Below are 439 nucleotides of genomic sequence, written 5' to 3' on the forward strand. Positions count from 1 at the left end.
AAAGTGAACGGGGAGGGCGAGTGGAAAGGCACAGCAAAGGAAAGAATAATAATATTTCTTCAAATTGTTTGGTATGACTGGAAGAGGAATAAATCTCAAATACTTTTCACTGTTTGGTGAAAAAAAAAATAAATTGGATAGAAAAGACTAATTTTTATAATTTCACTGATTAACCATTAGCCTTTATTTTATATTTGATAATAAATAACTTATTATTATACTAAAATAATTTTAGTATATAAAAAAAGTAAAAATCTTATCAATAAAAATATCATCAAAAAACAAAAATATTTTTTATTAATAAAAAATTCATTAAAATGAGTGCTGTGCATTTATTTTAAATTATTCAATCTAAAAAATTAAAAATTCTTACAAATGAACGAAGACGTAATGTTTTTTTCATCGATTTGGTTATCTTTTTTAAAAAATTTATTGATTG

This window comes from Sesamum indicum, linkage group LG4 (assembly GCF_000512975.1).
Source record: "Sesamum indicum cultivar Zhongzhi No. 13 linkage group LG4, S_indicum_v1.0, whole genome shotgun sequence".
In the NCBI taxonomy this organism is placed as follows: domain Eukaryota; kingdom Viridiplantae; phylum Streptophyta; class Magnoliopsida; order Lamiales; family Pedaliaceae; genus Sesamum; species Sesamum indicum.